The sequence below is a fragment of the Tenrec ecaudatus genome, chromosome 12 (assembly GCF_050624435.1).
Source record: "Tenrec ecaudatus isolate mTenEca1 chromosome 12, mTenEca1.hap1, whole genome shotgun sequence".
In the NCBI taxonomy this organism is placed as follows: domain Eukaryota; kingdom Metazoa; phylum Chordata; class Mammalia; order Afrosoricida; family Tenrecidae; genus Tenrec; species Tenrec ecaudatus.
In genome coordinates, this window is record NC_134541.1 from 29,337,142 (window position 1) to 29,346,927 (window position 9,786).

Here is a 9,786-nt window from a genome sequence, read left to right on the forward strand (position 1 = left end):
GACACTCTTCTTTCTCAGCCAGCTACAGACACACACCTGAGCTTGGCCTGCAAAATGCCTCAGAATGAGGTCGGGGCGACCAGATAAAGGGGCCCACGGAGGAGGCTGCAGTTTCTTCTCATAGTTTCCCTGCCCTTTCCCACCTCCAGCACTTACTAGTGATCATTTTGAGGAGCTCCTGTTCTGTGCTTAGGAACACGTTCAAGGAAGAACACAACTGAAAAACAAGGAAAGATATGAGTCAGAAAGGGGACTGTACTAAACAGCCTGAGTTGGGATGACGGAGGCAGCTGGTCTTCCTAAGCCAATGCATCCTTGGGAACACCCGGAGGCCAACATGTTGGAGAAAGACTTTGCTGAGTGCACTTGGTGGCTGTGTAAAGTGGGTGCACACATCACGGACCTATTCTGGAACTTTCCTCTCCGTCTAGAGCAGCGGTTCTCAACCTGTGGGTCGCAACCCCTTTGGGAGTCGAACGACCCTTTCATAGGGGTCACCCGATTCATAACAGTAGCAAAATGACACGATGAAGTAGCAACATACATGACTTTACGGGGGGGGGTCCCCATCACACGAGGAACTGTATGAAAGGGTCGCGGCATGAGGAAGGTTGAGAACCACGGGTCTAGAGAGTGGGAATGGTATCGCTATGATAGTATGAGATTGCCTAGAGCAGTGGAGATGAGAACAAGCAGGCCAGCTACTTGGCACAGCGCCCACGTGCTTCACGACACAGGAGCTGGTAATCTGTAGAATGTATCCCATTTTGCTGAGAAGGAAAACGAGTCCTAGAGGGGGCTCAGAGGCTCACTGCCAGTCTTCCAGATACAGACGTCTGTAAACAGGCCGCCAGTGTCTGGTTGCTCAGTGGCACTTCATGCGTGCCACGTGGTTCTCCCAGTTCTTGAGACAGCAGACAAGCACTAGTCACTGCGATGCCATCTGGTTGGCTGCTGAATGACCTGCCTCCTCTCTCCCCCTCTCGGAACGTCCCGCTCACTAGTGATTGATTTTAGGATCTACTCTTCTGTTGCCAAGATCAGGACGCTGAAATTAATCTTGTTATTGTAAAAAACATTGTTCTGTTTGACCTTGTCACCAGGATGTTATCGTTAATCTTACTTTTTTTTGTTTTGTTATCCAGGTGCTATCATCAATCTTGCCCTGCTATGATGGCTCTATTTGGGGTGGGGGTGGGGGGTTGCAGATGTCCCCTGCCTTGATCTAAAGAATGTTAACGTTGATTTTGCTTTCTGCTTTTGTCATACCTGTTTGCTGCATAGGAAAATCCCTGATAAACGGGATTTTATCAGCCTGTATAAGCCGGCTTAGGTTGCACTCGGCAATATCAAGACATCAGAGTGATTGCCATTTCTTTGAGCCCTCAACACTCCCCACCCCTCACCCCAACTGCTCTCTTCTGAGACTTTCCCCTCCATTCCATCAAGGAACCCCTCCTCCCCCCACAACCACCCTCAAAGGCTCACACTCAAAATCTTCAGCCACCGGGGTTGGCCTACTTACTTCTCCTAAGAGTTTGTCTTGGAGTATGGCCTTCATTATTTGCTCTATGATGGTTGCAACAGGCTGCAGGATGATTCTAAGAGAGGAGGGAAGGAAGGAAGCTGTCAGACCAGATGCATCACCCCAGAATACTTTCTCTCAGCCCTTCGTTCGCTCCACGAGCCTTCCCTTAGTCACTGAACATCTCCTGTGTCACGCCACACTGCTCTGCCCATGAGCCACCGCGTCTTCCACGCCGGCCTCCCCTCTCCCACCCCCCTGCCCCTGACGGCTCCCTCGAATGAATCCTGCCATCGGAACCACCGTGGACTCGCCCTTGTTCCCACCACGGTCTGCTCTGTGTCTCCCTCCTGGAACGTCGTCTTCAACGTCTGCCACCCTTTGGGGTCCAACTGACTGGCTTCTTTCAGAAAACCCTGGGGGCCTCATGGAAGGCCCAGCATCACGTCTTTCCTAAGTTGGTGGTGATGGGGCAAGAAGCAGGACAGAGCAACATAAAGCGTTCCTTGGCTTCCTGACTCACAGTCCCTCATCCTTCCATGTGAAGGAAATCTCAGGTAATCCTCAGGCTAACAGGGGGTGTAGTCCTCCACCACAGCGAACCCCACTGCCGTCATGACGTTTGAGTCGAGTGTAACCCATACTCTGTTCATTAGCCCGGCTGTAGCCACTTTTTACTGAACCACGTGTGGCCACTTTGGCGCTACTTTAATTCCTCTTGTAACGGCGATTTCCTGTCGCTGCTGAGTGGTTGCTATTTATTTTGGAAATTGCCGGTGTTGCTTGTAGACCCCCGTTTTATTTTTATATTTTTTCCTATATAGCATGACACCACCTGCCCTTGGGCCCTATTGATTCCGCAGTATAAAAACTCCCCTCTTTAAGCATTTGGGGTCAAAGGAGAATTAGGCTCTAGTTTCCCCTTGGCCACCACCTAATAAAGGCTTATTAACTTTAACTCAAGTTGCGTGTGGGTTAATTGATCTCACTCTGGTATTACAAAAACATTATGTCTTTATTCTATAAAAGTCTGTATATAAATCAGACAAACTCCGACTCAGACTTCCTACTCTTAAAAAGGGAAGACTTTCCCCCCAACATATTAAAAGGCAAGCAGTCTAAGCCATGGCAGTCAATTGTTTCTGACCCACAGCAACCCTGGAGGGCAGGGTGGAACTGCTCCTGAGGATTTCTGAGACTGTCAACCTTTAGCAGAGCAGACAGCCTCACCTTTCTCCCCCAGAGTGGCTGCTGGGTTTGAAGCACCCACTTGGCAGTTAGCCGTCCAATGCCTAATCCACAGAACGACCAGGGCTCCTCGGGGTTTCACAGCATGAGGAAAGTCATTAATGTCATTGCATTGTACATGGAAAAACATGTTGAGATTTTAAAAAATTGTGATACAATTTATCCTGGACCAACTCGGAGGTTAGGGACTCAGACCTCCTATGCAGCTGAACACCTGCGTGTAACTTACAGTTGCCCCCAACATGAGTTTGAATATCCTGCTGCTATTACCGTGTGCTGAAGGGCGCGAGTGTGTGCTTAAAACACAGGAATGCTAACCATCTTCCACCTGAGCAATTCATCTCTAGGAGCTCAAGTGGGGTGGGTTTCTGCTGAATGCAGTGTCTTACGGGAGTACCGGAAGCACTTGAACACATCACAACAGTATTGGGGTGGGGGAATCCCCGGATACGGGCTGAAGCAGCTCAAACCTGGTGTGTTCAGGGGCATACTTCCAAAAGCTTATGGAAACATCCCATTTTTTTGTCATTCAATTTTTCCATGGACTTTCTGAAGCACTGTTTGTCTGTGCAAACATCTTGTTCCACAGAACATTTTGTTTGATAAAGATAAACGGAGCCTCCTCCTTGGCAGCCCTGTCTGTGTGAGAAGCAGGCTGGGAGTCGAGGACTCTCTGTGACCTGGTTCTCCCTCCCGTGTGAGTGGTAGGAGGGGTTGGCCCAGCACGTGAGCGCTCAGAAAGGACCCCACACCTGTCTCTCAAGACAGCGAGCCACTGAGGGATGAGTCAAGAAACAGAATTCAGGTATGAAAAAAGACAAAGTCTAAAGAAAAAAAACCGGAATCGGTAGTGTAGTTAAATGTAGAAGTCTGCCTAATTCTCTTTTAAATGTTAAAAAAAAAAAGTTTTGAAAAGGAGATGATCACTGAGAAGCAAAGACGAAAACTCCAGTTTCTAAAAGGGCGAAGCCTCCAGAGACTGGGGGCGTGAGGAGGAAATGTTACAGATGGACAAGCACAGGTGCATCCCTGGCGCTCACTGGCGGTCACAGCTATGAGGTCACAGCCAGTGAGGAGGGCCCGCCCACTGGAAAGCTGCGAAGCCAAGACCCGCCCGCATCAAGGGTGGGGAAATTGACAAGGCCAACTGGAGACACAGTTGCTGGGAAGCCTTCCACCGTTGAGCTATTTGGTACGTTTAAAGTACAACAGTCTTTAAAATTATTTGCGCCTTTACGAAATCTTCGCTCAGTCACACTCACTGCCATCGAGTCGATTCTGTCTCAGAGCGACCTTATAGGACAGAGTAGAAGTGTCTCTGTGGTTCCTGAGACTACACATCTTTATGGCAACAAAAGCCTTCCTTCTTCTCCTGACCAGCAGTTGGTAGGCTTGAACCAACAACCTTATGGTAAACAGCACAGTGTATAACACACTCTTGCCACCAGGGCTCCTAAGAAGCCTTAGGGATCTATACTATGAAAAGAATCCCTGTGTTGGAAAGCTCCCTGTATCAAAAGATCCTGGGGAAACCTCTTTTGGTGCTGCAGAAAGGATTGCTTTGATCACTGCCTTATTGTATGATGCCTTTCAGTTTACCCAGATTAATATGTGTGTACTAACCTAGTTGGTGATTTCCCCTCTAAAGGCAATTTTCAATGACTGTGAACCTCTCGTGATAACATGCATGTCCCTCCACCGCCCAGAAGGATCATTGGATAGATCTCATTTTGCTGTTGACCCATCTCAGAGCTTCAACATCACAGCTAGACCCCGAGAGAGAGAACTGAGAACTCACGGCAATGTGCTCTGGATCTGAGTGGATCCAGAAACGATAGCACATGTTCTGAAATTGACGGTGTCTTTGCCAGTCGAGTCCTTTGTCAATGCTAGTTGCACTGCTACACTTGTTTTCACATTGAGCGTCAGGAACCCAATGTTGGGGAGCCTGTGGAAAGGATGGGTTATTAAAATAAGGGTTTTTGTGTTTGCATGCGCATCCACCTGCCCCTCCCTCCCCCCCGCCTGCCTCCCAAACCTGTTGGCATTGAGAATGACTTCCGATTCATGACAGCTCCGTACGTGACAGAGCAGAACTGCTTCATTTCATTTTCTTGATAGGATGTTTTACAGAGGTAAGGTCTTTGTCCCAAGGGCTGCTGGGTAGATTCAAATCACTATTTTTTTCGTTTTTTTTAAATGGTAAATGGCGTCACATGTCATCGAGTTGGCTCTGACTCATAGTGATCCTTTGTAGAACCCAACCGAACGCTGCTTGCTCCCATACCCTCCTTCTCAGTGGTGACTGAGTCAGTGGCTGCCACCAGTGACTGTGTCGACCCATCTCATCGGGAGCCTTCCTTTCTCTGCTGACCCTCACTTTACCAAGCACGTGGCCCTTTCCAAGGAACCGGTCCTTCTTGATCACCTGTCCAAAGTCTGTGGGGCAGTCTTGCCATCTTGCTTTGAAGGAGCATTTTGACTGGATTGCTTCCAAGATGTGGGTCTGTTCTGCTGGCGCTCTGCTGGCTCCTAGACTAGGGCAAACCATTCATACCGCTTGCAGACTTCATGTTGACCAAACCAAACCAACCCCACCGATGGAGTCGATTCAGAGCCATCGCCAATGGACAGCACAGAGTAGAACCGTGCCATAGGGTTTCAGAGATGGCAACTTTTTATGGCACCAGTCTGCCGCCTCTTTCATCCTTCTATGCAGTTGGCCGATGATGTAGTTAGCAGTCTGATGCTTAACCCCAGCACCACCAGGGTTCCTTCAAGATCTGCTGTGAGGACCAACTCTTTCATATTCAGAAAAGGCGATGGAAGCCTGGGGAGCAAGGATAGTTCTCTCCAAGTCGAGCGGTCGCCAAGTGGCCGAGTCAGGCACGTCTGTCTGCACTCGGGCTCTGTGACCTGGTTACCAGCCTTCCCTGGCCTCCCACCCTCTGGGAAGAGTTAGCAAATGAAAAGTTGATTTTGAGCAGTAGCGTACCACCCAAACTGAGACAGTAATGCCTAAGGGGCCAGGCCTGGAACCGAGAGCAGTAAAGTTGCCTAGGACTGATTTAATCTGAGAGGTGCAGCCTCCAGAAGGGAAAGCACACAGCGAGACCTCACCAAACCTATCTGTGGGCCACACATGGCCTGCAGAGGTTGGGATGTGGAAAGGCGGGGGCTTCCAAGGGACCTCGGGATCCAGAGCACTTTCTGTGTTCTTCTATCATTTTTTATCAGAGTTGAGTAGATTCCTGATGTCCAAACATTGACGGCCCAGGGTTCTCAAGATGAAGCAAAAAAGGAAACCCGCTGAATTCTCCCCTCTGTCCCTTAGAGCGGCGGTTCTCAACCTGTGGGTCTCGACCCCTTTGGGAGTCGAACGACCCTTTCACAGGGGTCGCCCGATTCATAACAGCAGCAAAATGACAGCGATGAAGTAGCAACGAAAATAATGTTATGGTTAGGGGGTCGCCACCACACGAGGAACGTATGAAAGGGCCATGGCATGAGGAAGGCTGAGAACCACTGTCTTAGAGGGAAGTCCAGGTTTGAAGAATAGTTTAAGAACCCCAGGTTCGTCATTCTACAATGACTGGGGCCCAGAGAAAGCGAGCACTTGCCTGGCCATGCAAGTTTGTCTGTGAGAGTATGCTGGCTACCCTTTGCTTCCGCGGATCCCCCCGACTATCTAAACGCCGGAGACTCGGGTGCTCTTAGTTAGGACTTACCCGATCTTGATGGTGCATTGCAGTGGTATTTTTAGATCAACTCCTTGTTGACTAGGAGCCATGTCCACGGAGATCGCTAAGGCTTGACAGTTTTCTATCTTGACCCTGAGTAGAGAAACAGTACACTGGGGGAAGGTTGCTGCTACAACCCCAGGGTGACCCTGCTTGGAATGCAGGCAGGCTCCCGGCGGAGCAGCGGCTAAAGGCATACAGTCACGTGTGTGTCTGTGATGTAACATGACACACCACGGCCATGTTTGATAAGCACTGGCAGTACAGCTGTGAGCAAAATGAAGTACTTTAGCACATTTCACAGCGACCACGCCCAACCAGCATGCCGCAAGCGGGAATTAATGAGTAAATAAAGCAATGAAGACAGAGAGCCCCGTGTGGTGAAACTTGGTACATGCGTGTGAGGCATATGTACGCCGGAAGCAACAAGGCCAGTAAATGAAGACATGCAGAATGTACTCGAACACGAGGCCCCACGGGGCCAGGAGATGGAGGGTACCCAGGGAAGAGGAGAGTCTTAGACCTGGTGGTTAGGGAAGGTTTCTCAGAGCAGGTGACACTGGGGCAGAGCTGTGCATGAAGTAAGGGGTTAAGCCACTCAGCCGACCAGGGAAACAGTGGGCAGAGTACCCTGATTCCCAGCCAGTGACTTCAGAGCTGAATGATCTTCAGAGCTGAATGGAGTGTTGGAAGAGGGTTAGAAGTGGGGCCCCAAAGACCCAGATGAGTGAAACGTTTCTGAAGGCCATGAACGACGTGGAGAAGGCTCTGGGAAATCCTCAAACCAGAACCTGCCAAGACTACTTACGTGGCTTGGAGGAAGGCCTCTGCTATGTCTCTGTTTATATTTCTCAGCAGGCTGAGTGAGTTGAGGACCTCGTTCTTCAGGGATCCACTGAGATCAAGGTTCTTCAGAGCACCAAGGAGGTCTGTTTTACTGAACACGGTGTTTACAACTAAAATAAATAAATAGATAGATAATAAATAAACAAGGCACAAAGAAACAAAGGGAAAACAGAAACAAACCCCAACCCCAATTAGACATTCAGATGCCAAAGATGCTCGACTCTCAAGCGTGTCTGCTATGTTGGGGCTTCCTCTTCATGTAGCCATTCATTCTGGCCTGCTTGGAGCTGGGCCACGTCCCAGATCTGGCTAGAAAGCCTTCTCAGGGCCATGCCAGGGGCCAGGGACATGCCGTGGGAGAGACCAGGCAGATGTGTCATGGAACTGCCATTCCCACGGGAATGAGAGAAGACAAATGCTAAAAGCATGAAGTCAGGAAGGTATGGTAGTCACATTCAAGAGGGTTGTCTAGAAGTTTGTTTCAAAATATTGTGCACAGTGAGGTGGGTAGGGGGGATGTCAAAGGGAGACAATGTCAAGGAGACTATGTAGACAAAGAATGGTTGGGATTTGACAGCAGTAGCAATTGTACAATTCTACTCGACATGATTGAAATATGGAGTGATGTGTTCTATGTATTAATAAGCCCCAATAAAATGATTTTTTAAATCCCAACTAATAAACAAGAAAAGAAAAAACCTATTTTGTAAGCCATTCAACCTCAGAAAGGGCAGCTGCCCCAGCCTCCTCCTATGGTCCCAGAAGCTAGTGCTTTAGATTGCAGTGCATGGGGAGGCAGGGTCTTGGGAAGGTAGCTGAGCAGGGATGGGTGGTGAAGGGGAACCACCTGGATTCTTTCCCAGACAGCACAGAGCACGTGCTCCATATGTTAAGTGCTATAGCCAATACTGGCGAAGGCCAGCTGTTCACGAGGGGGAAATGAAAAGGCAGGGTGAGGGACGGGGAATCCGGGGGTGAGGGTGTGACTTCACAGAAAGGCCGAGGATGGTGGCTCCCACAAAGGTGAGGTTTGAACAGCGACCCGAAGGAAGGGAGGGGATCCGGTTGATATTTAGTCGAGGGAAGACTGTCTCTGCTGAGGAGCAGCAGAGACAAAAGTTCTGAGACTTGGGGCGGGGTGGGGTGGGGATACTTGATATGTGGAGGGGGTCCCTGTGGCAAGAGGTGAGGGAATGAAGGTGGGGTGGTAGGACAGCTGGGCGGGGGGTCAGTCCCACATAAGGTTGGGTTCTTTGATGGCCTCCATAGATGATGCTGGGCAAGGTGACAGACTAAAGGTCCTGTGGAGGAGGACAATGCAAGGTTGCCCTACACTGACGATCAGAATAGCCAATTATTGATGGTCTTCACCATGGACAGGTACAGTGCTAATAGGAACTCAATCAGCGTTGCTCAAGGCCTAGTTCCCAAGGAGAAGCCTCAAGGGTGTGGCCAAGGTAGGGCCAGCTCACCATTGTCGAGCAGGGAAATTCCCAAAGAGGAAGGAACCAGGAGAGCAGAGGACGAGGCCAGAAGTCCGCAGAAAGCGAGGAGCCCGGAGACCTTCAGCATCTTGGTTCAGGCACCTGTGAGAGCACAGCAGAGACAGTCAGTTGAGAGGCTGGTTCGCTGACCCGAGGTGACAGTCACAACATCAGTGTGGACCCCCAGCACCCATGCCATTTTATATCAAGGCTCAGAGGGCCAGCGACAGTGTTCATCGCATAGAGGAAGACTCAAAGGTCCTGAAAGATGACAGCCCATGCCCAAGGCCACGCAGCAGTCTTAGCCACACAGACAAAAGGGGTCCAGGCCCTTGGGCCCTGGGTGGGTCAAGGTCATGCATGCAGATGTCAGTGTGACTTCCTGGAGTTTCAGCCAAATGGCTCCCCTCTGGCTGGGGCCAGTCCAGTCCTTAAGTCCTTGGGCCCCTGGTCTCTGGAGGGGAAGGAACCACTGCAGAGTTAGTATGTTTACTGTGGTCACCTGTTTTTCAGATGAGTCTGCAGCCTGGAAAAGCAAGACAGATACCTAGAAAGGATAAAGGAAACCAATGGCAAGCCCCCCTGCCGCCGAGATCATTTCTGGGTATCTTCTTGTAGAAGTGTTCTTCTTTTCCCTCCTAATTGGTCATCGGCCACCATTTCCCTAGCCCGAAGATGGGAGTCACAGCCCACGCCAGCCTAACAGCCCACTGCCGTATTCTCCAAGTCCCTGCTGTCATGGAGTCGTGGGTTTCGAGTTAGGCTGCTAACCATAGTCAGTGGTTTGAACCCCCCAGCAGCTCCGCAAGAAAGACCCGGCTTTACTCTTATAAAGAGTTACAAGCTACCAGGTTTTCTAGTGCTGGAAACCCACAGGGCCACTTCTACCCTGTCCTATAGAGTCGCTTTGAATCAGAACTGACTTGAAAGCAGGGAGTTGAGA